The sequence below is a fragment of the Chlamydotis macqueenii genome, chromosome 2 (genome assembly GCF_036417535.1).
Source record: "Chlamydotis macqueenii isolate bChlMac1 chromosome 2, bChlMac1.mat, whole genome shotgun sequence".
NCBI classification, from domain to species: domain Eukaryota; kingdom Metazoa; phylum Chordata; class Aves; order Otidiformes; family Otididae; genus Chlamydotis; species Chlamydotis macqueenii.
Window position 1 is genome coordinate 45,959,837 of NC_141557.1, and position 26,642 is coordinate 45,986,478.

At 42.0% G+C, this 26,642-nt stretch overlaps 1 protein-coding gene across 2 annotated transcripts in view; it reads right to left on the minus strand.

Annotated features, from left to right (window-relative positions):
- CPNE4 (copine 4) overlaps positions 1 to 1,767 on the minus strand; it is a 258,564-nt gene extending 256,797 nt beyond the window's left edge. Inside the window, exon 1 of one of the 2 annotated variants that reach the window (XM_086741597.1) lies at positions 1,639 to 1,767. The gene's annotated coding sequence lies outside the window, so the exon portion shown is untranslated. The remainder of the gene's footprint in view (positions 1 to 1,638) is intronic. The other variant, XM_086741598.1, reaches the window with a different exon arrangement.
- Between the last annotated feature and the right edge of the window lie 24,875 nt (positions 1,768 to 26,642).

Genomic DNA, 26,642 nt, shown 5'->3' on the forward strand with positions numbered 1-26,642 from the left:
CTGAAAGTAGTTACAGTACAAAGAAAAAGTGCTGCATTTTGGTTTTTCCACCCTCCCCAAGTCTAGTCCTGTATTGCTGCTATTTGAAGTGCAAGAAAGTTTTCAGTTTATTTTACTTACTTTCACATCTTAAAAGAAAAAAACAATTTGACAGCTACACTTGCAGTTGCAGCCATGAGAAAAGTTTCATAAACAACTGACTAGAATCTGGAATCTGCTTACTGTCAGGTGTTTTAGAAGCATAGAAAAAAAACAGAACAGCAATAACCGAACAGTCAGCTCACATGTGTGGAAATAGTAACCTGCAAGTTTTTCTGGGAGCAATGCTCCATTTTCTGTAACATTTCTGCGTAATCATTCCAGAAAGTATGCTTTTTAGTGGAGAGGCTATGATTACACACATGCCTGTACATCTTCTGTTACAGCTGAATCCCTGGTTCTTGACTATGGCTTCTGAGGCTCATAAGCAATAAGAAATAAAACACATTCAGGGTGAAAACAGTTGAGTTTACCTGGCACTGCCATCAAAACACATGGAGCATTTCTAAATTTCAATCGCTGTCTCCCATGGATGTCACCCATTTCTCTGTTTAACCCATAGCTTTAGTCTTCTTTAAGGCAGGTAAAACAGTCCTCCAGCTCACTTGGACATATCAAGTGGAGAGGGATGACTCCTTAAAGTGGAGCAAGGAAACTAATTTGACTTTAAAGTACTTCAGCTGGACCAGTGAAAACAAGGCCCAGGTGCAAAGTTATCTAACTGAGCCCACATTGCACCTCTACAGCCAGTTGTGTAACAAACCTCAGGACAATTTTACAGGTCTTAATCAGGCAAAACTCCCCGCGGATTTCAACGAGGGAGCTCTAATCAATCAAAAGCTGCAAGAACCGGAGCCGGTTTTCTCCTTTTTAATGAAAAGGTTTATTTTGAGCTATGAGAATGTCAGATTATATGAACTCAGCAAGCCCGTAACTCTTGCTTTAACGGCATGAGAAATTTGTCCTGCGTTTATTCTACCAACGAGAGAAATTCATCTCATCGGCACTCTGTCTTTCATAGCATAAAGACAAAAAAACCAAACAAACAAACAAAAAAAAGCCCAACAACAACAACAAAAAAAACCACCAAAACCAAACCCAAACCCTAAACTGACATAAAATAATTTCACAGGTAACGGACCTGCTCTCCGGCTGCGACCTTTGTACGACAGCTAACAGAAAAGATGGCAGGGGAGGTGGGAGATCCACGGCAGCACCTTTGGGTGAACGGGGAAGCCCTGCGTCCCCCCCCCCTCAGGTTCCCTCCCTGAAGTTGCGCTGCTCCCCGCAGCAGCCGGGCAGGTGGCGGCCACGGGGGCTGGCGAGTAAAGCAGCCACTCGCTGCGCGCCCACGACCGCGGCGGGAAGACCCGGGCCGAGCGGAGCGCTGGCACCGAGGGAGGGGTTCCAGGCGCCCGCTCCACGTGCGCCCCGCTCCGCGCCCGTCACCAACGGCCGCGGCGCCCGCGTGAAGCCTCGAGCCGCAACCGGCACCAACGGCCGGGGCAGCAAAGCCCCGCGCGCCCGTCCCGCCGCCGCACGCACCCGCCTGCCCGCCCGCTCCCCAACTTCCCCTCAGGGGCGCCCGCCCGCCCCTACCTGCCTGCCGGCGGCGGGGAGCCCCCTTCGCCCGCGCCGCGCCCCTCTCAGCGGCTGCCGGGAGGGCCGGAGCGCTATCCCTCCGACAGGGCGAGCCCCATCTAAAGAGGAGGCGAGTGAGCCCAGCGGCTCCACCGCCACGGGGAGGAGACGGAGGCAGGAGGCGGGCGGGCGGGCGGACGCGCCGGGTGCTCCCCACCCCCGGCTCGGAGCCGCCCCGGCCCCACCGGTGCTGGAGCCACCAATCCTGCGGCAGCGCCCCCTGGAGGCTGCGGCGGGGAGGGAGCCTCCCTCGCCCGGCGGGGCCGGGGTCACAGTCGTTTGCGCGCCCAGCCCCGCTCCCCCTCGCCCACCTCCCGTGGGCTGGCCACGCCGTGGGGCTAGGGCAGGGCTGGTGCTAGGCGCGCTCCGGGTCTCTCTTGTCCACTTTTCTGCCCTCCCAGCCGGGAGCACCGGATTCTTCTCTGGGGCCGTTTCGGCTAACCTGGTAACCTGGGGAGGAATTCCGCTCTGCTTGCACTGCTGAGAAGCAGCGAGCGCGGGGTTAACGAAGTCCAACCAGTCTGTCCAGTGAGCCTACTGGCTCAAGTTAAGTGTTTGGTTAAATTCGGGCTGTAAAATCCACATGCCAGCAAGCCGCGGGAGTGCATCAGGGCCCCTAAAACTGAGGAGTGAACAGGCTTGGTGGGTTGCTGAGAGGCCATTGCTCCTCCTGGCATCAGGGCTCTCGCTGATTCTGCACTGCCTCTCTGGATGTCCTAGCAGGGAGAAGGGATAGGATAGCCCCAACTAAGCAGAAAAGAGTTCTTACGGTTAAAACACAGCACAAGGACTTGACGTATCAGGATTCACTGTTTGACTTTGGCCACCCATGGCAGCTACTCAGTTCTTGATCAGCTGTGGCAATGCCGAAGTGTGTTCTTGTGAAAAGTCTGGCTGGCTTCCCAGAAATCCTCAGATTACTCAGAGAATTGAATTTGCACTTGTCAGTTAAACACGTGCCTAAATGTTTGTGGGACACAGCACCTTTGTGCCGTAGCTCCCCAGCTGTATAATCTAATTTTCCCTCCCTATTTCACAAGAATCTGATGAAGATAAATTAATAAACCTCTGCGAGGCACACCAATTTGACAATGATAGATCTCCCGGACCATATCCACCGAGAGACAGATGCTGTAGTTGCATCCAGTCCTTCCCCAAACAGGCATAAAGATACACACAAAACCTTTCAAAAGGAAGATTTCTCCAGTGATGCAAATTTTCCAGTAAAGGAAAGGAGCACAAAACAGAAACAAATCAGTCTTATGCTGTGAATTTGATGTTAGGTGCTTGTTTGCTGAGCTGGCAAATCCTGGACTACTGCTCCTGAGCACTGTGAGGTGTGAAACAGAGAACAGCCAAGCAGATTTGCTAGCCCAAAACACATACACTCATCACAAATCTTCCGAACTAAAAATAACAACAACCACGGCTTGGGGTGTAGCTGAAATCTCTGCCAGAAAACCCTGACTCTCTAATGAGAGACTTTAACATCATACTGCCGCACATGTTAGAAATATACACTGTAAACATGGGGGGTTTTAAGTGCAAATAAAAAGCAGCATTTTAGTGAGCATTTTATTCAAAAACATTGCTGATCAGTAATTTGTTCACAGAATTAAAATCAAAGATCAGTCATTCTACTTATGCATTCACAGAAATAAACTTAATTTACTTTTATAGTATAGGGAGATTCATGCAAAACTAATCTAAATACGATTTACTGTCATAAACAGTATGATTTTCCTTGTCTTTTCTGCTTACCTCTTTGTTATTATTTTTGTAACAGTAAACCTGTGATTGTTTTTATTTCTGTAGTTTTTATTGTAGATTTGTAATTTTTGTAATTTTGTAAATTTTTTTGCTAGATTTTTTACTTTCGTGATTTTTTTTTTTTTTTACTTTTTTACTTTTGTAAAAGTAAACCTGTGTCCTGCTGCAAAAGTAAACCCAGTGCATAACAGCCTAACCACAGAACTAATCAAGTTCTCCAGAAAGCCAGGGTTTCCCTCAGTTTTACTTGGATCTCACAAATCTTTTAGCTTAATAAGAGCAGAAGCATATTGCACTGAAATATATTGCCTCCAGGGGACATTTGTGTGTGTCAGTACAAAGGCAGGTTTGTGCTATCCCAGAATAACTGTTGGGCAAGGCTGCTTGATTTCCAGACTCCGGCATGCTGTGTCATGGCTGGGAGCGGTGACAGCACGCTGGATCTGCTTCCCGCTAGTAGGACACAGCTTCTCAGCACACCAGGATGTCGGATGTTCAGCTCGGCTCTCTAGAAAACAGCAAGAAACCCAGGATGCCCTGCAGGAACACGGGAGACCTCACACATCTGTGGCGTTGGCAAGATTTTCACAAAACGTGTTTGTGCTCTAGCAGTAGACTGGAGCATATTGCTTGAGTAACCTACAGTAGGGGACTGTGAGAGGAAGGAGCAGGATCCAACCTCCATCTGCGCTTAGCCGAGTCCGGATGAACACTGTGTGAGGTTTCTGTTCTTTATCTTGTGCTCCAGCACTCAAATCATAGTTCCCATTCTGAGGCATGGATGCAATAAGGGCCTTGAATGTTACCCTGTAGTTATGTGCCCACGCAGCTACACGCTTTGACGTTTCCTCTGCTTGCTGCTATTACCTGCTAGTCTCCTGCTGATATTGCTAAAGCGCTCTTAAGAGGACAGAGAGCTGCTGCAAATGAGGCCAGAACTGCTGAAAGTACCTGCATCCTCCTGTGGGTGGCATCGGAATATCTCCAGTGGACCAAGGCTTGCTCAGGAAAGAAAGAGGAGCGGGATGATATTCCTGCTTGCCAGCAACCAGTTTCATTACAGAGCAACTGCTGCTTTTGCTAGGAAGCTCACATAAACCTTTAAATTAAACGGATGATTTAAAGTAGCAAGAATTAGCATCACTCCATCAGCTCTTTTAATTCTGAAAAAGAATTCTGAAAAGAAAATTCTGAAATTCTATCACACCTTGCGCCTTTGCCCTGTACACGTTGCAGTTATCACCAGAGGAGAATGCAAAGGCGTGATTAAACCTCTCAGCTTCTACAAACTCAGCAAAAGCAGAACTTTATCACCACCAGGAGCGGTTTCATATCTTTTCATGCAGGCCTCAGTGAGATGGTTACAAACTGAGGAACACGAGTGAATCACCACAGCTGTCCAACAGGACACAGAAGTGTAAGTGCAAGCCAGGATACCAGAGGCTAAAGATTTAAGTTCTCCACTTGTAACCAGAGGAGGGTTATTCTGTGTTTTAAAATTGTCATGTTACAACCATCACACTTTCTTCTGTTAGTTGTGTAGATCAGCAAAGATCTTACCACACTGAGACAAGTCAGTGTACACCCCGAAGCCAAAATGCACACTCAAGTGCTAACGTCCAAAGCTACACGGGTGTAACTGCTGAGCAAATGACTGCCTTACCTGCAGAGTAGTATGCAGCCCGTATTTCTTATGGCTATGAAAGACAAGAGTACAAAGCTCATTCTTGTGCTAATTTTAGAATACTTCCTTCAGAATTTGAGAGTGTCTTATACGGTATGACTAAATTGCACAGCCTGAGACCTTAACCACAATAAAGCTTAATCAACTTATGCCCAGCAGCCACCACCGGTTGTAAATGGAGGAAAACAGGAACTTCAAAATCACATTAGGAAGTGTTTCGTTTCTTTTTTTTTTCCCCCTGCTTTAAAAGCATTTTAACTGATGTAAGTTGGTGGTTTTTTGGCTTTGTAAGCATTGATCTGCTCACCTAACATTTACACCTGACTTTGCTAGCAGACTTGTACCAGATTTTTCCATAGCAACTTTGTTGACACTGTGGCTTGCAAAAGGCCTGGATTCATTCCATTAGAGACCAAATAGTTGATGTCCGCAACAACTAGTGAGGTGGGACTCCTTTATTTTAAAGCTTAGGTATGTGAAAGAACGCTGAGGTTCAAATCAACCACCTTTTGAAAACTGTGTTCTTTCAGTGTTTCCGGGATCAGAAGTCACATTTGTTGCCCTAAAACTCATCTCTGATCTATGCTGACAGAAGATCAACTCTAGTTTTCCATTTCCTCCCATTAATTTATTCTTAGTGAAGTTAATACTGCAAAAAAAAAAAAAAAAAAAAAAGTAAGATTTGTTCTCCTGAAATTTAGTTATGAATCTGTGTGTACAATAGTCATCGTGAGTAGGTGGCACAGAGACTGAGTGTTTTTTTTCTTGTCCACAGTGATGCTATTCTTAGCTTTGTATGTGATCCCTATCTGTGTCATAGATAGGCACAATAGATACACATTGGCAGCTTTGATAATATTCATAGAGAAGCTGATCTCCCAGTCCAGGAAATTATCCTAAAACTGTCATTGTATTGGCAGTAGAATTTTAACCAGCAGTTCCCAAGAGCCTCTGCCAACACATCATTGCCTTTAGAAGACTTGGAACTCAAAACATACTAGAGAAAATTAAAATGACATTGGAATTATGAAAAAGAAGAAAAAAAAAACAAACCAACAACTGAGAATACAGCTATAGCTTTGGATCCCAATGGTTATACAAATCAGCTAGGCAATCTTGTGATGTGTGACGGCATCTGAACCCTTACACTAGATTCTGCTGGCCTCAATCCTTTATCAATCTGCCATCCCTCAGTACAGCTTTGTGGCACCAAATAGCCGAAAAGCTGACATCATTGCTGTCAGGAGGATGGGGTACTGAGCAATGTGACAGAGGAGAAGGTACCCATTAGCCTGAAGGCAGGCATCGTGCTTTCTAGCAAAGCTCCTTTGGCCCTGCCAAGCAGTATCATGACTGCTGTGTCACAGTCACTCATGCCACAGCATGATTCTAAGGATCCTGAGTGGTACCCAGAAGCTCCCAGGGGACAAGAGTTATCCCAAGCAAGACAATCACAAGCAATAATTGATGCAGAAATTGATGCCACTGACTTGGCAAGACTGTATTCTCTTCAGTGCCACTTGCTGAGCTGTCTAACATCTCCGGAAAGTGAAATCAAGTGAAAGAATGGGAAAAAGAAAAATATATCCTTTTTTTTTTCTCTAAGAAAGATTCCTGCTTTGCCTACCCAGTTTCCTAAGCTGTTCCCAAGCCATTTTGCCATGGGTGGTACCATTACCCTTCTCCAGTGTACACATCCCTATTGTGCAACCTCACAAAGCCAGCTCTGCTTAGTGACATCACATCAATCAACAGAGAAGACAATAAAAATAATCTTACCTCTGGATAAAAACATTTGTCACTGCTCAAAACTTAACAAAGTAAAAAGAAAATAAAATCCTCCTCCATCCTTCCCAGAAATGTCACAGGGGGTTTCTTGTGGCTACAGTGACGGGAGCTAGAGATCATCAGTGATGCCAGAGAACCTCTCCCATCTTGTAGCAATGCAATTCAGCTGCAGCTGTAAGTGGACTGAGACGTGGAGCTTGTGGCAATTGTGCTTCCACCTGTGGAGTTTAGGTACTCCACTACTGTGGAGTTTAGTTTCAGTACTTGCCTCTGTGGTTCCAGCCTGAAGACTTTGCTCACTGGTTTGTTTACAAAGAACCATTGTAGCTCAGCAGAGATCAGAGTAAGCAGCCAAATAAGCACTTCACACAACTTACAGAACTTGTGGCCACGTTCAGATTCAGAACTGCTTAAAAAAAAAAAAAAGGGAGTTCATTACAGAAGGGAGCCTGTATCTCCTCTATAGGCTCTGTAACCGTATTCAAAACGCACTCAGCTACAGCTACTTCCATTTCATGCTAATTAGATATCATAGAGATGCATTTCACACTGAGGCAATGTTAAGTGTCCTGCTGCAAGTCCCACTGGTACCATACTCCATGGTACTTAATGAGCATTCACATTATCAGAAGACAAGTAGTTAGGAAAGGCTGGTTCTCTACCACTACAGTATCACTGTTTTGGCTCCATTTAACCTGATATGGATTTTCAAGCCCAGTACAAATAGCCAACATAGCCTTTCACCAGCCAGCAGATTGATGATGCAAGACCTACCCAACACGTAGGATGCTGTCATGGCATCTGGCATCGCTGCAAGTAGGCACTGATCAGGGTGTTATAACCATACTGTCTTCCATATGGTGACAAGGGATGGAGGATGCAAGATCACAGTGCATGGAAGAAAGCACTAGCAAATTTTTTGTTATATCTAGATTTAGTGTGGGTGAGTTAAAAAAAAAAAACAACAGTTCAAATGTAAACTAGCTATATGAAGACCATGGAAAAGTGAAAACTAAAGACAGATCACAGCATCCAGACAGAGATAAACTGTTTTAAAGTGGCACTGTGTTATTGAATAAAGTTTTCCTTATAGCAATGGTGGAACTAGGAGCAATTGGCAAGGATATGCTAATATAACAGCACTTTGCATCAAGAGTCTTACAGTCAGGTCTTATGTTTCTCTTACTAGCCTCTTCTGTGCTTTGGCAGGCTGCAATATTTTTTTCTGTGCCTTCTCCACTTCCATCAGAGCAAAGTACAGAATGAAAAAAGGTCAAAGTCTAAATCAAGCTGAGAATAATTGGTCCATCATAGCCTTTTTTTCTCAATGAAATATGACATTTCAGCTGAAAATGAAGATTCAGTTTAACTGCATTTTGTTCATCCATGAGTTAAGAAAGAGTAAAGATTATGATCCATTTCAACACATTGGCCACTCTCTCACCAAAAAGTGCTCGGTCATTTGCTGTTCTGGCTGCTTGCTGACAGATTTTTAGCTACTGCATAGCATATGCATTTCTAGCACTCTGTCAAATAGCAATTGATTATAACAGCTTCATGCTATTTTCCTGGCACCGGAAAACTCTACAGCTTGTTTAACAGTAAGCGTCTATTGCTTGCTCTCAACAATTGGCCAAGAGAGAGAAAAAGAATCTTTTGTTAGAAATAATGGTTTGCTTAAAAACATCCAGCTCCTTTTGTGGTGAAGTTTCACACACAGCAGGAGGCTATCTCAGTGTTTCAGTAATAAGAAGTCTCTACCATCAGGGTTAGAGTTGTTTCTTCATAAGATGCCATGGTTCCTGGCAACACTTGCAAACTCTGATATCATAGAAGATATTTAATATCCCATATTCTCTATATCCTAAAGATGAAGGCTTTTATTGTTTTTTGTGAGAATATGAATAAGGAGGTACTGTACCAAATGGGGATTTATCAATAAAAGTACATTCAGAGCACTTCAATGTGTCATTATCATAACCATTTAAAGGTGAAGTTAAGCCTGTTCTCTATAATGTGGTACTGTGCTATGAAGGTAAAATCAGATTTTCACTGTAACAACAGAAAACTCCTCTTACAAATATCATCCAAACATGAAACAGAGAAACATAGGTTTACACCAGAAGACGCTAAGCTTAAGACTCCTAATTGTTCTGCATACTGTATAATAGAGAAAAGAGGCACCTTAAATATAGCTCATGAATTCTAGGTTTATTGATAAGATTCTTTAGTATTTCACTGCAGAAATCTGCTAACTTGTGTGCTGATTTTGGCTAGGATAGTTAATTTTCTTCATTGTAGCTAGTATGGGGCTATGTTTCGGATTTGTGCTGCAACCAGCGTTGATAACACCGGGATGTTTTAGTCACTGCTGAGCAGCGCTTACACAGTTAGGGTCTTTTCTGCTCCTCACACTACCTCACCAGGGCTGAGGGTGCACAGGAAGTTGGGAGGGGACACAAGCAGGACAGCTGACCCCAACTGACCAAAGGGATATTCCATACCATGTGATGTCATACTCAGCATAGAAAGCTGGGGAAAGAAGGAAGCGAGAACGTTCGGAGTTACGGCATTTTGTTTTCCCAAGTAACCATTACGTGTGACAGACCCCTGCTCTCCTGGAGGTGGCTGAACACTTGCTTGCCAATGGAAAGTAGTGAATGTATTCCTTGTTTTGCTTTGCTTGCATGAGCAGCTTTTGCTTTAGTTGTTAATCTGTCTTTATCTCAATCCACAAGTTCTTACTTTCACTCTTCCTATTCTCTCCCTTATTCCACCAGGGGGAAGCGAGCAACCAGCTGTGTCGTGCTTAGTTGCTGGCTGGGGTTAAATCATGACAACTGGTCTGAATTTTTTCCTATATTCTTCTATTATTTTTTATTTTAAACCTCAGCAGTAGCTCTCCTAGGTCAAAATTACCTCTAGCATAATTGTCTTGCAGTCATAGTATTAAGTAATGCCTTCTTTTTAGCAATCATTATTATGAAAACTATTGCTTCCACCTTCTTACTCTTTGCTGTGGAAAGGTAGGCAAGGTGTCCAGGACAAACAAAGAGAGGTCGTGAAGGTGGTACTCCGAACAGAAACAAAGGCTCGCTTCACTACTGGAGGAAAATGAAGAACACCCTGGCCTATTTTCTCTCTTACATGGGCAAAGCTAGAAAGCCTTTGAAATTCCCTGCAAAGCAGCTGGGGAAAAGTGTGGAGAAGAACATACTTTTATCATTATCAACACTTGCAAAGCAATTAAAGAATCAGAATTAAATCCACTAATGTCTGGCTGTGAGCATTCACAGATTAGTCACAATGACATCTGTCTTACTGCTTCTTTCAATGGTTGACAGAGAAGCAGCCACAGTCTGGTTTTCATTTCTGTATTGATGAACAGTATCAGTATGTTCATCTGCAATGTTGTTATTACACATGGCTGCTTCTGCTCTTCACTCCTCACTCTTTAGAGAGACTACTAGTGACCTGGAACATGTAAGAGAAGGCAGATTTCCAGTGAATAAGTAGCCAAATGGACAGCTTCAAGAATAGAATCATAGAATAGTTTGGGTTGGAATAGACCTTTAAAGCTCATCTAGTCCAACCCCCCTGCAAGGAGCAGGGACATCTTCAACCAGACCAGGTTGCTCAGAGCCCCATCCAACCTGGCCTTGAAATGCTTTTCCTCCTTATATCTAGTCTGAATCTACCTCATTCTGTTTTAAAACTATTACCCTTTGTCCTATCACAACAGGCCCTGCTAAAGACTTTCCCCCTATCTTTCCTGTAAGGCCCCCTTCAAATATTGAAAGGCTACCATAAGATTTCCTCAGAGCTTTCTCTTCTCCAGGCTGAACAGCCTCAACTCTCTCCACCTGTACTCCAGCCCTCTCATCATCTTTGTGGCCCTTCTCTGGACTCACTCCAACAGGCCCACATCCTTCTTATGTTGGGGGCTCCAGAGCGGACACAGTACTCCAGGTACTGTGCTTATGAGAGCGGAGTAGAGGGGGAGAATCAGCTCCCTTGACCAGCTGGCCACACTGCTTTTGATGCAGCCCAGGATGCGGTTGGCTGTCTTGGCTTCAAGTGCACATTGCCGGCTCATGTTGAGCTTCTCATCCACCAGCACTCCCAAGTCCTTCTCCTCAGGGCTGCTCTCAATCCATTCTCTGCCCAGCCTGTATTTGCTACTGGAATTGCAGGACCTTGCACTTGGTCTTGCGGAACTTCATGAAGTTTGCTTCGGCCCACCTCTCCAGCCTGTCAATGTCGCTCTGGATGGCATCCCTTCCCTCCAGCATGTCAACGGCACTACACAGGTTGGTGTCATTAGTGAACTTGCTGAGCGTGCACTCCATCCCAGTGTTCATGTTGCCAGCAAAGATGTTAAACAGAGCTGGGGCCAATACAGACCCCTGAAGAATATAACTTATAAATGGTCTCCACTTGACTAGCAAGTCCTTGACCCCAACTTTGAATGTGACTATCCAGGCAATTCCTTATCCACCTAGTGGTTCATTGTCAAATCCGTGTCTCTCCAGTTTAGAGAGAAGAATGTCTTGCAAGATAGCATCAAATGCTTGGTACAAGTCCAGGCAGATGATGCCAGTTGGTCTTCCCTTATCCACCAACACTGTACTGCCATTGTAGAAGGCAAATAAATTAGTCAGGCACGGTTTGCCCTTAGTGAGGCCATAAGAACTCAAACACACATTGACAGAAATAAGAAAAATTAAAAACTGATAAAAAAATGGATTTTCTCTCTTCTCTTACACTACCAGATTTAGTTCTACTAAACTGGAAGTTCAATTACTATTGTTGCAGAAGCTGGCCTGGACAGCAGCTGTACTTCTGCAAAGCATAAATTGGTGAGATTAACTGCTGAATACTAGTATTACAAGTAGCAGACAGGGATCCCAGCTGAAACTTTAGCTCCCTGCGTTGGGAGTTCACAGGAATAAAACAGCCAGTCCCTGTCCCAAAGGATGGAATATAGAAGGTGGACATGAGAGGGCAAAGAGTGGCACAGATGAAATAAGTGATTTATTGAAAGGATTTATTAATGAACCAGTGTCACAGTCAGGGGTTCCATAGCTTCTGATCAACTCTTCCCAGTCCAGCACCTAGTGTGCTGAACTCCCATGAACAACTAAATGGTTACAACTCACCTATCAGTTTTAAGCATAGGGAAGTACTTACCATAAAGCAGCTGCTCCTTGCCAAGGAAAAGGATAAGCTTTATAGTTCAAGTGTATAGCTAGTCCAGTGAACATTTCAGATAATATAAACAATATAGATTGGGGTAAGTGCCAGATTTTCAGAAAAGAGGCACAGAAGTATCTCTCAAAGTGCATGTGTACACAATTTATTTTTCACATTTGGGTAGGAAAAGCTATAGAAAGGACAGGGTGAAGAGGGTGCCAGATGTCAACAGAGATGCCCAAGCCACTCTGCCAGTTGTTGTGCCTACTGCCAAGAGAAAGACTTGTAGATCTACCAGTGGCAAGGGTGGAAGAGGCCTTTAGAGGTGAGGAGAGTATACACTAAAAGCATTTTACCCAAAAGGATGCATGAAGTGTGTTCTTTGCAATAATTTTAACTAGTAACATGCAAAGCAGGGTGCTCACCATTTTCTCTCCTGTTGTTTCTGCTCTCCTAGCAAGAGAAGTGTTTTAAACAGGTATGATTGAAGAAAATTCAAGCAGAAAAAAATACTTCAAGTGAAGCTAGAATAAGTTGACCTTCACAGGGAGATTCTTGCCCTGTCAGATTACAAGTGTTCTGCAGAATTTAATGGGGATCAGTCACAACAAATCCCATGACAAGACAAATGCTTGAAGAAACCTCCACCTACTGTTATCTTTTCTAGCCCAACTATTTTAAAATCAAGTTGTTTAGAAGTGCAGCTTTTCATGCAGCACAGCAAATCCCAAGCCCCATCTGACAAGATTAGGAAGAAATTTTGCCTACGCACAGGTTATTCTGCATTAATCATCTGCCCACTGAGGCAATGTTGCCATTTGCAAAGATAAGGTGTTAGAATGAGAAGCCGCATTGGTCTGATTCAGCATGGAAGTTCTTACATGGTGCTGCTGAAGGTTTTCCCTGAAGTGCTGACTTTTATCATATCTGACTTTAGTTCACACACAGTATTAAAAAAAGGGAAAGAAAAAGATTGTCATCCTCCTTTCTTTAGGCCAGTGAGCATGCACATGTTTTTTCAGCCTGTAACAGGGCTTCCAAAAATGAGGTCTGTGATGTTTCAATGTTTCAGTTGTTTTGCGTCATAAAAAAAAGGACTGAGGAATCCTTAGATTTCCTACAGGAAGGCTTTTCTTTGTACTGTGGCTAACACCACTGAGCTGATATTTTTCTGCGTAGTTGTTGAAGATGGAGGCTGAAGGTAGCCAGAAGAACTTCAAGGGCACTGTGATTTATACCTAAGTTTTAATGAGAAAGGGTTATCTCCTGGTGTGCCCTTTTCCAACAATTTCTTTTTTTTTGCAACTTAACAAAATATTTCCAAGCGTATACCCTTATGCACCTGAAAGACATTCAGCCATCCACTAAAAGCATTTTTGTACAACACTTTGCTTAAATAAAAAATATTAGCAGAGGTTCTAATTCATGACTTAAGGGAAGGAGTGCATGTGCACACCTGTGCCTCAGAGCAGTTCTGATGCTCCATGCAGGAAGCCTACAGAAAAATCAGAAACTCATTCGTTTATCCCTTCTAGGCTTCTTTATCTTCTCTGTACATGTTCTGCCTTTTTTCATGAATCTTATCTCGGGCACTTTATCTGGGCTTCCATTTTTTTCCCTGCTGTCTCTTTCCTCACCCCCTCATTTGTTGACTCTTCTTTTCCAGCTCTATCTTGCTAACTTTAGTTTTAGGTTTATTTTCCTCTCCAAACAATATCCAGAACTGCTAACATTATTATTAATGACATGTTTTATCATTTTATTAACAATCTTTCATTACACATCTGCTGTACTGCTGAAGTCCATTAGGAAAATAATTACCTTTCTATGCCTTAGCAGCAACTTGGCTTAAGTCCAGAAAAAGGTATTCCCCAGGAAGGCTTCCCACTGAAATGTAGCTTACAGCATACGGTAGTCTGAACACTGTCAATTCTTTTTACTGAGTCCTACCTAGCCACAATGTTTATTTCCCATCAGTGATAAATCAGTGAGTTCAGCAGCTCCTGTCAAAAGATTTGCACTTGCTTACCAGAGGGAAGCCCACATCATCTGTTATCTGCAGACTCCCCTCAAGGGTCATCGTTAGCTAAGAAAGAGCCTGTTATTCCTTATATGCCATACTCTAGCCATATGCAGATCAGCTGCCTCTGCTCCTTGGAGGCCATTCACAGTAACAGCCAGGCCCTGAGGGCACCACCAGCCCTGCCTGTCTCTGCCCAGCTTCCCTGGTGCTCTCCTCACTCTGCCCATTGCCCAGCACCCCCAAGACTGTCAGACCCTGCCTCAGCAATGATGCAGCATGGCCATTCTCCAGGGGACAGCCCTGCCTGGCCATGGGCCCCACTGAGCTGGGCCCACATCCCATCCCATTCCTGTCCTCAGGGAGATGCCTGATGCCCAGAACTGGGGCTGCGTTGCTCCTCATTGAGATGGTGGGATGGGCCCTGGCTGGTGAGGTCCTGCCCTGCTGTCCTGGGAAGTTCCCTTGGGTCCTTGTCACTTAGAGAGTAGCTGGCCCTTGCAGCACGCTGGCAGCAAGTACTATAAAATCTGTACATGCCAGGCTCATTGGCAGAGTTGCTAACACCAATATTGATGGGCTAAATGAGAAATCCTGTTTCTGAGCAAGGAGAACAAGCCATTCTCCTCCCAGAGAGGAGCTGGTAAGTGAAGTATTTGCCCCAGCTATGGACAGAAAAAATTACACATTACCAAGAAGAAATAAAAGGGACCAGCTGAATAGAATAACAGCAGCATGAAGATATTGCAGCCATCATCTCATCTCCTGGTCCCATTTGGCCCAGTTTCTGTTCCTGACTGCATCCACTGGGCCTCCCTCCCACTTCCACACTTCTTAACTGAGACCTCCGTATGGCAGATCCTTACAAAGAGCCCTATTCAAGTCACACAGAATCAGATGAGCCACAATTCAGTCTCTGGGCAACTGCAAGTATTCAAACATTCTTTGCTATATTTGTTCCACAGCCCAGACCACTATCTGTCTTGATTCTTCCACACATTTACCCATCAGCTGGAACATGCCCTCTGTCCATGAGACGGAAAGAGCACATCCACCACACGAGTCACCTTTCTGACATAGCCCCCACCTTGGCCAACCAAGGTACCAAGGACCCCCTGGACTCCAGAGTTTGACCAACAACAAACACAAGCTGCTTACACAGGAGATCCTAGGCTCTGCTCACGACTGCATGAAACCAGAGGGCAGCACATTCCTACCTGGCTGGAGCTCTCCTCCCCAGGCCATCCATCTGCTTTCTTTTCTGTGACTCTTCCCAAGAGAGTGGAGTTGCAGGGTCTTTCGTCTACACTGTGCTGCCCATCCATCACATTCCCAGATGTGCTTTTTGAGTGTCTTTCCAGCCCCACGCCTGCTGCTCTGCTAACAGAAGTTATTTTGTGTCAGTGTTACCCAGCATATTGTGAAAGGTGAGGCTTTCATCTCCCTGCTGGTACCACCCCCCACAGCTCTCCATCGAAGCAGGCTCTCCTCTCTGTACAGCCGCCCTATGCTTGGAGAGCACACATCAATTAAGATGGCAGCAGACAAGCACTTACCACCTCCGAATCAAACACTTTTCACCATTGCTTTCAAGTTTTATTAATGTTTATTAATTCCTGTTGATATCTTGCCAAAAACATTTTTGGAGAATGGCAAAATAATTAGAAGGTATCTGCACACTTTTTTCTTTCCCCCTCTGGATGTTGCACAAATTGATTATTAAAGGAAAGAATAATTCATTATCCACAAATAATTCATAACTCAAATACACTGCCACCTGCACACACTTATTTTCATAGTCTGTTGACGTATTCTGCCTAGTAAAGTCCTTCACTTCTGAAGGATAGCAACAAAAAATTGCTGTGGAAACCTGAAGGCAGAGGACGACTAACCCCTAACTGCAGCACTCAGAAAGGTGACAAGTCTGCATTTTATTTCATTTCCCAGCATAGCAAGAGAAGAGTTTACTCCTTTCAGTCTGGAGTTGCCACTATAACAATAACAGCAGCAGCACTTAGACAACTCTTTGCATTGCTAAAGCACTTTACATCCATTCACACTTTGAGCCCCACAACTCTTCAAACAAGGATAACAAAAGGAAGAAAACTGAAGCAACTTGCCATTGAGAAATCACACAAGCCACAATTATATTTCAGGAGCTCAAAATGTGTCCACGCTTGTGTCTCCACAGTCTGTCTGTTCCCCAGATAATATTTATTGTCTTTTTCTTCCTCCATACAGATAGCCACCTCCACAGATGGGAGTTGGAATATAGATCTCAAGGTGACTTTGAAATATCTTACGTTTATATTTCTTTTGACTGCTAACCTGAAGTATTTACCTATTTGTAAAACAAAGACTTGAGTGTAGAAAACACTTCCACTCTCAGTGCTGCAGAGATTTAAATAGGAAACCCTCATTACTATTTTAACCCTAAAGATGCTATAAGATAACTTTGTGTATAGCTCAGCTCACAAATGAATTTCTGGTGAAGACGACATCAAGTCTCCCATCTCCTTACATGACATCAGAGAATGACTCGCTAGTTCATCCTGGCTGAACTTACACACTATCACCTCCATAGATCTGCCCTGTTCAAAAGTGGATTGTGTCCTACTGCACATTGTTATTCTACCAAGGCATGCCTAACTGGTGAAACTGAGTGTCAGAGGGATCGCTACCTCAAGATAATTACCTCTGAGTACAGTACATTCTAAAGTAAACATAACATTTTTCCAAATCATTATGTCTCTCCTTCTATAAGGAAATAGGTGTTCTGAAACACCGCAACTTCTGTTCTGTCATAGAGGGTTCTCCTAGAGAAGTATTCCAGTACTACTATAAAGCAATAGTTTATGCCAGTTCTGCTAGGTAAGTCTTAAGCCTCCTGTAAATGCATCACACAGTTCTGCAAACAAAATAAACTTAGGATACCATCAGTGAGTGGAACTACTTTCATGTCACCTTTTTGGCTCAAAAGCAACAATTTTTGAGGCTGCCCAGAGAACACACATAGAGACATGTAACAGTAGTAGAGCATGACCAAGTTACACTGTTTTGCAGTTCACTGTTAAACCTTTACATGCTGACAATAAAACTCTGTTGCATGCTCTCTGGATAAGAACAACAGGAAGCAAGAGCAGATTCTGAGGCTCCCAGGGAAACTTCCTCCTTCAAGAGACAGAGATGAACAGAAAAAAAAAAAAAAAAAGAAAAAACGCACAAAGAAATGTTTTATCTCAAACTGACAATACTTTCCTTAATAGCATGACAATGCAAATTTTCAGTTACTCTAGAACTTCATTTTTCAAAACAGTGAGTTGCTTTTAATAGCCATTCTCCAAGAAAAATGGATTACTTGTTTCATTAGTAAAACAAATCAATGACGTTTAGTCAAGTTATTTAGTACATTAGCTTTAATTCATCTAACATTACCCAGATCAGGAAATTCTGACAATAATCACTGGCATGACAGCAACACAGGTGTATCCTATGTGCTTATTACAATATACATAACTCATATGGCTTTCCTATACTTTGTAATGTATACAGAGCAAGTTCAATTTAGTTCAGTTCCATAGAATTAGCAATTCCAAAAGTAAGAAAATAAGCAACAACCTCTTGTCATTACTTGCAACCTCAAAGCTGTTACGTACAACGATTTGCTTGTTTATTTTTAACTTAAGGGAAAATCTGTGTTCCAAAGGTCTCAGAGATGTGTAAAGAAGTGCCTAGGAAGGTAAACTGAGGCAATGCAGAGGGACTGTTGTTATTCAAGGTCTCACAGCAAGTCAAAAGCATTGCCAATAATATAAGACTTTCCCAATTCACAATCCAGGACCTACCTGGGTTTTGCAGACGATAGTGTCTACAAAAGAGATTTATTATTATAAGCCCTGAAAAAAAAAAAACTATCATTCCATGCTGTGCAATTATAAGATGACTAAAGAATCACTCTGCATATATTATCTGTCTGCTGGTAAACATGGTGTCAGCAAGAAATTTTTTAAACAGAAAAAAAACCTAGAGAATATCCAGATAAAATGCTAAACTCAAATAAAGTATTATTTTAGGATAGCATTAAGGGAGATTAAAAGTTCAAAAGAATGAAAGCTCCGAATTTCTTACTCCTTGCCATATTCTAATAATGTGTTTCTGTCTTCCGAGCAATGAAGATCAGATGGACACCGTCAGAAGACCCCCTGATGTCAGGTCCTTGCTAAGGGATATTCTAAGCATCTCTGGAATTGACAGTCAAACTGCACTCAGAGCCCACAGGGATGTGCCCCTGCCCTGTAAGGTATATCAAACTGCAGGCAAACTCTTGTCACCAACCACTCAGAGCAAAAATTACTATTACCACTTGCAAAGGACTTGCAGAAAATGAATGCATTAAATTTAAGAGGAACATTTTTTCAAAAGGAAGCATTTTGACTTGCAGAAAAGTGCTTAAATTGTTCCCATTCAAGGGCTAAAGTGCATTTGGGGTCTTTTTGTTGAGCAAAACGTAATAATTGGGGAGTTCCTCCCAATAACAGTACAGTGAACTGCAGATGTTCCTGTACTGTCAGATAATAGTTGAGATGGAAAGAATATTAGTGTGGTTGATGGAAAGGTGCAGCACATTTTCACACTTCATGGCTTGGTCAGCTACTCTGAAGAGTGAATAGAGCAAGGAACAGTAACACTCAATTCTCTGCCCTCATCCTGCCAGCTGGAATATTTATGAAGGCTGCACTATCTACTTGCTCCAAAATCCAGGCAAGTTTGAGGAAAGCAAAATCTACCTTCAAGAGCTGCCATGGTTCTCAATTTATTTTGTCAGAAACACTAAATATCTTCCCTAGAGTAGAGGCAAGCACTTCAGGATGATGCTGGGGTGCAGAATTGTATCACATGACTTTTATGGTTTTCCTTTTCCTTCAGCACTGATTTTTGCTCAGTGTTACAGTGTGATCATGGGTCATTAATGGAAGTTTTGAGCTTATATAACTGGGCAACATTCTCTAGATGGAGTGAGTACCTAGCATATTGATTCACTTAATTTCTCTGTGGGCGTTTCCCAAACCTGTATCCTCAGAGGATCTAAGCAGTCTAATGTATCTTTCTATTCTATTGTTCAAAATGGCTAAAAAAATGCTTTGCCACTTCATTATAAGTTTCTGCCAATGAGGAGATTTCTTTTGTGTAAAACGTTAATGTGTCAATACTTCATAACTGAGATATGTTGGAGAGGTTTTCTTGCTTTAGCCAACTATTTAAAATAGTTAGCAATGTGTGATGTATATTTTTAGAGGCTGTCAGGCAATGCTATTTTTGATTATACAATATGTCTGTTTTCCCTTGCCACACAGGAAGGCAGTGATGCTGGTCTGAACATGTTTTCCCCTCCCAAATGGGATGTCTTTGGGGAAACATCAAGAGACATGACAATACATACACAAGAAAGTAGCATAATTTAACAGTCCCTGTCATAAGCTCTGTTGTTTAATTGGAAGAAACAAAATATTTCATGGAAAGGAAATTAATGTCTTATTGACCTTAAACTTATTCCTGCCCTCCCTCAAACTAGTGGCAGGTTTGGCTGCTTTCAGTCAGACCTCATACACTTCCCTTGTTAGTGTTGTTGCTGTGATTGGATTAGAGAGAACAGTCTGCTACTAAGTTCCCATTCTAATACCAGTATCAGTGTCACAAAGTAGCAGAGAGAAACGGCTGGTTTGTCATGAGATAGCTGTAGGTGTATGCAGTAGGAGTATGATACAGGCACCAGGACTATGTTGTGATTCATGTTACAGATCTTAATATAAGCTAAGAACACATTTATTAAGAACTAGAGTGTACCCATCCCTTACATGAACACACAAAAGTAGGAGTGTGGTCTCTCTACTCAGTGGTCTTAGTATCAGCAACTTACGTTTTGCCAAATATGTTCATAGCTGCTCTGTCTTTGCCGTTCAAGATCGCATACAATAGACGCTAAGCTCAGCATTGCCCTTTGCCTCCACAAATTTAATTCTTCTGCAATTTAAAAAAATCCATACAATTGGAAAGACTTCTAGTAAAATGAAACAAAGTCCCAGAAGGACATCACTACAAGATGGATGCTAATGTCTGTGGGAACAATAGCTGGCACAGGCCAAAGATCTCTCAGTTCCCTCAGTAAAAGGAAAGAGCAGAATCTGGCCGTGACAGAAAAGCCCTTCAATGTAAGTGTTGGTTCTGATTCAGCGCAAACTGTGATAATGATAAGGTATATGACGACCCATAGAAAGCGAGTGCTTGTGACCCGATCGGCTCCCACAGGACCGAGTATTTGCACTACAAACCAGCCTGCTTCCCTCCAATCCCATCCTTAAGGATCAGACAAAAACTGGCTAAAAGGCTGTTCCGGCAGGTAAAGAGCGAGCCTTTTGAGCAACATGACCCATAGCAAAGTATCCTGATCCTGGCTGCTGAAGTTTAAATGCTTCTCCTAATTAATTCCAACTGAACCTCCACTGACTTCCCTGGAGCTACAGTACAAATGAGTTTAGCCCATTGTATCCAAAAACAATAGTGAAACCAGAAGCCAGATGAGAAATTGCTCCACACTGGTGGCAAGTAACAAATCCGGTCTTAGAAGAAATCTCCCATAAGAAGCACCTGTAGTTGCATATCTCCTGGAACATCAACATTGCTATCTCCTGGCATAGTGGTCTTCTAAACAGTGGATTTCCAAGCAATGAACAGCAAAATAAGTCATCAGGATATTCAAGAATCTGAATATGTATAGTATCAGGAGTCAAAACATCACAAATTTATTACTGATCCACTGTAGCTGTGAAACCACAAGATACTGGAGTCCTATAACTGACTCTTATCACACAGAATATGGTCATATGAATCTGTACCTCATCTGACACCATTTCGGATAACAATATGTCCCACGGATGACATTGCAACTAAGTATTGCTGCCAGCCACAAGGAACTCCTCTTTCCTCTCAGCTTCTTGGTATTCAGAGTTAGAGGTTTTAATCCAGCTAGTAGGATACCAGAGCCCTAGGGCAGAGGTCTTCTCTCAAAGATGGGAGCTGTAGGACTGTGTTCTGGTCCAGGAAATGAACCATCATGTGCCTGACCAATGTCATAGTCTATTAATGTACAGTCAGGGACCTTATTGTTACATCCAAACCAAAGTTCCTGTGTGCTGGACACTGTTCAAAACCAGTGAGAGATCTTGCCCAAAGGGCCTTGAAGACCAAAATTAGACATCAGCATAATTTCAGTGATGCCTCCACACTCCATAGAATCTGTTTATCTGTTGATGACTACGATAGGCTTGTCAAATTGATTTAAAGTGAAAGTTAGGTGAGATGTTTCAATCCTGTCACTGTTCCTCACTTCAGATGTGTCCTAAACTGAGTTTTACATGAGAGAATGCTTGGCTGTTTTGCCCAGATCTCCTCAAAACTCAGAAAAGGAAGCTACTTACTGCTTGATTTTCCATGTTTGCAAAAACTCCAGATGTAGAGGTCACATAGCAGACAGCTGCAGATTTTTGGAAGAGACATATAAGTTGAGATCCACCACAGAGAAATGTGATTGCAGATGCAGGCTTCCCTGTAAAATTTCCAGTATCTTCCAGCACCACAAAATTTCACAAGTTAAATTTGCTACCAGTAAGTTGCCAAGATCATAACGCCTTAGGGTGGTTTGGTACAGACAGTCCTACAACACTAGCTGAACTTCCTTCCAGGGAAATTAATGTCTAACTTCTTAAAAACAGCTGACAAGTCTTGGCCCCTGATTTATCTTACAGAACCGCAGTATGGTAAACTGCCAGCTACTAGAGAGCACCATCATGCTGCTGCCAAAGCAGAAGGTGAAGCAACTGCAGTGAAGAATAACCTACACTTTGTATTTAATTCCCCCTTCTTTTTTGTTTCTGTGCCAGCTCAGAACAGCATTAGGGGTTCAGAGGGGCTGAGAGAAACGATTTAGTAACTGACCCAATAACCAGTTTCTGCAGTTCTACGTTTACCTTTTATTTCCTTCTGTAAATGTAGAGTTTTTACTTGTGTGTATATGGTAGCAATTTGGTTTACAAGCTTCCTTGGCCAGTAAGAAAGTTTCTCAGATGTATTCTACTTCTAAATAATTCTGTATCCAAAATTTCTGAATTATATGCTGCACAAAACCACCTTCCCAGGCCACTTTCTGTTCAATGTGGTTACTAGAAGGAGCAGACACAAGAAACTCTGCAATCACAGGTGCATGCAGCACAGTGAATATACTTTATACTTCAAGATTTGATTTTCCAATAGGCAGCTTTCTACTTTAGCTGTTTTATTTTATTATTCCTTCATAAATTAGTTTCTCTTTATTTCAGTGAGCTTTCATTATTAATTTCTACAGAAGAGTGAGCTGACTGCAGTTATGTTCCCTTATTAGATCACCCATTCAAACCACTGAATCTTATAGGATTAGTCAGGAAGCAAGAGAGCACTCTATTGGATTTCAAGTTTTGAATCTCTTGTGCATCGCTCAGATCACTAAAGGGCCACTGCAACTTAATTACTCACTAAAGTCAAGAAAACAAGTGCTGAGTAGCAATGAAGTCCCCACCAGCAGTCAGCATCTACTCAGAAGTGCTTTACTGGTTCATTTTCTGGCAGGGGATAAGCTGCATCACATCTTTATAAGGGCCCAAGTACTTTTGCTTGACATTCCCAAATCTTTTAGCATTTTAAAGTGAGTGAAAACTAAATTTGTCTTAGTAATCTAGTATCAAATTCCCATAGTCACCTGCAACCTTTTTTCTACAACTCTCCATAAGTACCTATATGCACATAAAACATTTCTTTTTAGTTGTACTAAGGTAAAATTTCTGTGAGAAAAGCATTTGTTTTTTTACACAACATATCTGGAGCTGCAGCTCTGGAAACACATTTCTAGTGGACGTTCTTAGATGTCTGGACAATTGTCTAATAAAATAGCTATTGAATTCAATCTGGATGTATTTCCATGCACATTTAAAATTTTCTGTGCAAGATGACTAGATTAAAATACAACTGATTATTAGTAGATCATAAACAGAACAAGTGAAATTATTGTCTTTGAATGCTGAAAGCATATTGTTTCCAGAACACTGAAATAGCCAAGTTTATACCCAGTACGCCCAGTTGCTTCACTGGATCAAAGAGGCTCCCTTTTCCCCATGCACATAGTATTATCAGCTCTGTGGGAAAGCTTAGAGGAAGAAGGAGCCTACAAGTTCATTGCTGCATCCTAGAGCGTTGCACAAATTTAGGATGAGAGGTGTCATTTTCATCCATACCACTCACATGGGGTCCACATAAGCTGTTTGTTTTGCAACACCTTCTTTCTAACCCAAATTCTTTCCATGACCGAATTAATTTGAGCAATGATCACCATAATGGAGATAAATAATTGTCCCCTGGAAATACCAATACTGTCTTAACTCTGCTGAATCCCATAGTCCAACAATAAACAAGAGTCTTCACTTTTGTCTTTGCCTGACCATCAGCAAATTAAACATGTAACACACTCTCATGCAAATACTAAACCTCATCCTCTCTTCATAGGTTTTGAAGCTTTACAAACAAAGCACATCCTTTACTCTTATTTTCAATAATTGCCACCTACCTGCAACTCTACTTTCCTCTGGCAGAGGAATTATGACACTACTCAAGCTCCACACGTAACACTGACTCATGGGAATCACAGATTTACTTCTAGGCATTTGCCAGATTCAGGAAGGAATTATTTTATTTAGGTCTCTAACACTGATCTTAACCCTTACCCTTTCCCCGGCAGAGTGCCCCAGTCATCTTACAAACAACATATTCTACACTGAGCTGCAGAAGCATGAACTTCTACCCTAAGTTTGTGAGCCATTCTGGATTAATCAATGAATCACTATAGTGTGGTCTCTACCTCCCACAATCTTATCAGAAAATTAATCTGGAACTTTCCTTGTTGGAGGGAACTCAATATCAGAAAAATGTTAGGTTTTCAGAAAAAAACTGCTCAGGGAAGGCTGTTACCTCTGACCTCGTATGCCTATTTCTAACCTCCATTTCTATTTTCAGATATTTGTTTTAAAAATTAAGCTAAATGTGATGGACTGATCATACAGAAGTGAAATTTTTCTGTCTAGAGAAGGGAAGACATATACATGCCACTGATTAACTGCAGTGCAAATCCCAAGGGTAAAGTATTTCAGCCCTCATAATTCCTTCAACATGGGAATTTTTCTTGCAGGAAATTCTCAAAATGTTTAGGATGGTATTCTCATATCAGGATCTAGACTTGCACTCCTACCTTAAAACTGCTCAAATAGTTTCTAAAATTAGCTGTTAATGTAGAATTTAGCTGTTTCTAATTTTAGAAATTAAATATTGGAACCATCCTCCTGTTGTTTTTATTCAAGAGGGACAATTTGAACTACGTGATCATATTCCAAGCCTTGGAGGAACATCTTGCAGGATCTTCTTAATAAGTAGAATACTTGCATAAGAGACATAATCATAAAAATCAAAGTTTGAGTTGGATTTTTCACTCATGTAATCACAGCAGACAAAATCCCTCTCTTAATTACTCACCAGTCTGTCAAGTCCAGACAGAGTAGTATTTCAGAAAGCACAACTTGTTCTGTGGACACAAAATCTTTCATGACCATTACAAACCCTCACATGGAGTGTCTTGTGGATATAGATGTTGTTGCCAGAGTCCATTTTTCCACCTTTGTTCACATAAGACTGGGTCAGAATTTCTGCAAAAATCTAAATCTGCTAACTATGCACATATATTTATTTGTTCTTCTTTCCCTAAGGGCATTTTATGCCAGTGAACAAGCTCAAACTTTAAAAAAAAAAGCTCAATGGGGATGGAGCATCCTCTGCATCACTGTGTGTCATAATGCAGATTCTCAAACAGTAACATTTACTGCTCTGAGGCTATAAGCAGAGTTCAGATTCTAAACTCAATCTCACTTGTCCCCAAAATAGCAAAAAATATCTAGGCCCTCATGTGCCCAAATAAGGGTTCTAAATGTTTATTAAAGGAAAGGCACACCTTACCTACAGGATTTTGAATAAGTATACAGTACAGCTCAGGACCAATCTAATGCAAAGTCTTAACAACAGAAGATTTGCAGCCTATAAGAATGTATTTCTAATTTACCTTGATGCATTTTGTGCCCATATTTCCAGTTCCCTATGTCAGAGCAAATATCTTCAAAACTCTCTTGATTTATTAGTAAAGTGAGGAGTAGGATCAATTGATCTACGCACTAGCCACATGCAACATTAAGGTACAACTCATGTTTCACGTAATCCGATACCAAAAGAAATTACGATTTCAGTAAAAAGAATTTATTTTCTTAAAGAGTAAGCCAAATTAATGAAGATGTCTTTCTGCAAAGCATGGGAATATGGAACAATGTTCATTTTAATAAACACTCAGCTAATCCGTTTAAACCAAAGCTATGTATTAATTTCCAGCAGCATCCCGTAGGAGCAAGCTTGAACATGTTAACATGTAAATAACAGGTAGTTTTGTTTTGTGCTTACCATAGGGAGTATGGCAATCATTCACTGACTTCGATTTCCAGTTATTCACTCCTGTTGCACACCAAATGAATACATTCTGTCAAACAGGTCAGATACAAAGCAGTCAAGAAAATCAAACCCACTGACAGTCCATGCAGACAAAAAAACTAGCCTCTGCAATAAGGCCTAAATAATGTATATCCTCAAAACTGAAAAAGAGTTTCTCTGTGAGGATCTTGCAAGAAGAGGTGGAAGAGAATATCTAAGGTGCATAATAATATCAGCTGGCCTTGCAGTTTCATCACATCAGAGTGAAGATACATAGAAAGCTGGAGATTGTGGCCTCAGTTATACTCTCTGGCTTTGAGCCCAGATTTGACTTAAACATTCAGTTCAGAGATCATCTTTGTATATCCTTCAGAAGTACTCCCATCTACTTTACAGTTACACATTAACATTAGTTTCTTATGCAAGTATGATAATGCCACAGTTAAGTAAGTGTTTATTTTTTTTTTTTTATATTTCTTTAAAGAGTGTTACACATGGAACCTAGAAGGTGCATTTGCATATATGTGTATTTACACTCTGGTATATGTTAAATCCTGTATAGATACCAGCCATTGCCCTTACAGATGGGAGAGAGTTCCAGTAACCAGCAATTAGCAAAGCAGCTTATGAAGAGGTAGATAAGTTCAACCACTATTTGAAACTTCTCTTTTGCTGTCAAACATAAATCTTCTCATAAGCATGGAGTCAACTGGAGAATTTAACTTCTCAGAGGAAGCACTCTAAAGATCCTTTCATCTTTATTCAATTTTCAACACTAGGTTCAGCATTGTCTCTGTTTTAAAATATTCATCTTCCCTTCACCCACAAGGTCAGCAACCCAGATGCTGCCCGGTGGTACTGATAAGGGGATGAGAACCAAGAAGATGACCTGCTAGGTTATAT